The sequence below is a fragment of the Nanorana parkeri genome, unplaced genomic scaffold (assembly GCF_000935625.1).
Source record: "Nanorana parkeri isolate BGI_ZX_2015 unplaced genomic scaffold, ASM93562v1 scaffold5225, whole genome shotgun sequence".
Taxonomy (NCBI): Eukaryota; Metazoa; Chordata; class Amphibia; order Anura; family Dicroglossidae; genus Nanorana; species Nanorana parkeri.
In genome coordinates this window covers 4,562-6,129 of record NW_017311485.1, presented here as the reverse complement: position 1 = coordinate 6,129, position 1,568 = coordinate 4,562, and the positions used below count along the sequence as shown (strand labels likewise).

The 1,568-nt window shown below is 57.7% G+C and overlaps 1 protein-coding gene across 1 annotated transcript in view; it reads right to left on the bottom strand.

The window, feature by feature from the left end:
* Positions 1 to 1,190: 1,190 nt before the first annotated feature.
* Positions 1,191 to 1,568, bottom strand: part of LOC108804116 (receptor-type tyrosine-protein phosphatase O-like) — a 4,859-nt gene continuing 4,481 nt past the window's right edge. Inside the window, exon 4 of the mRNA XM_018575879.1 lies at positions 1,191 to 1,222. The gene's annotated coding sequence lies outside the window, so the exon portion shown is untranslated. The remainder of the gene's footprint in view (positions 1,223 to 1,568) is intronic.

The window sequence follows — 1,568 nt, the reverse complement described above, 5'->3', positions numbered from 1 at the left end:
GGAGGAAAGGAAACCTTCCATAGACACCGGAAGCAGTTGGCCAATCTCAGTCCATCAATCAGCTTCAGCCACTTCTAGGAGGCGGGATCTCCTACCGGTCACTGTGACCGCTCATCTCTCAGCGCTACCGGCACTTAGGGTTACGGAGGGGCCGGCGTGTACCGGCGAGGGGAGTCTAAAGGGTTAAATACACAACCCTGGGAAATGGGAGACAAGCCGTTTATTCTCCAATCAGATTCCTTTCCAAGGTATAGAAGCTGAAACCTGATTGGTCCCCATAGATAACATCTCCCCCTCCCCTCCCCCCCTGGACTCAACTAGAAGAACAATGAGCTCAGCAGGGCCCCCCATCCCCCCACAAATCACATCGACAACATGGAGTCCGGCTTTGGGCCCGCCGCGGTTCGGATGGAGACGGAACTCTATGCGCGAGATGGACGGGAGACTCCGGCGGATCCGCGGGCTCGTTCACACAGACTTCGGATCAGAGCCATCAGAGAACTCTTCCCGTTGGGAATTGTAATCCAGATCCCGATGGGAGTGATTGTCCGCACGCTGAGCTCAGCACTGGCCGAGGCGATGGACCTTCCCGAACTGAAGACCTCTCGGTGATCCCCCATGACAGGGGGTCCGGGGCCCGTCGGAGGAAGAGGGCCCACTGCACGTGACATAGGGGAAGATTGGGCGTGGCTATAAAGGGTGCTGTATAATGGGCGGGGTTTAGGGGGCGTGGTTAGCGTCGGATACTCTCCTTGTACCCCCGGAATACTCATTGAACCCAATAAAAGGAAGGAAGCCATATTGTGATTGCAGAGTTTAATAGGAGCCCCCCTTAGAATCCGGCATCACATGACAGGAAACCAGTGGGAGGGGCTTCCACGGCACGTTTCGCCGTTTTCCACCCACAAAACATCAAATTCTACGCGACAACTCGGCTGAATACATGAATGTGGTGACACAAAGTACACGACAGTGAGGTGGTCCCGGGCTGGTCACCCTCCCCCGCTCTCCGTGGCTGCCCGTCACAGAAGAGACATGGAAGGCCTCCGGGGTATATAAGGAGGTGTTGCCCCTCCCCCGACTCCGCCTCCATTCTCATTACATTCGCCCCAATTCTGAAGAGAAAAGACGCGTCGCGTTCAAACCGAAGCTTCACCGGCGGCCCCGTGCCAGGCCGGCGCCCGGACAAGTCTGGAAGTAGCCAAGATTGTACGCTCATCACCTGCGAGACAAGATGGGGGTTAGAGGGAGGAGCCAAGACGCACAACCTGCACTCCGCGTACAGACGCACAACGTGCACTCCGCATACAGACGCACAACGTGCACTCCGCGTACAGACGCACAACGTGCACTCCGCGTACAGACGCACAACGTGCACTCCGCGTACAGACGCACAACGTGCACTCCGCGTACAGACGCACAACGTGCACTCCGCTTACAGACGCACAATGCTCAGACTACACTCAATGTACTCATCTATACACAGGGCCGGCCTTAGGGGTGCGCGAGCCGTGCGGCCGTCACAGCTCGTCCTGGGGGCGGCTTCTCTCCCCCTCACCGCTGGCCAT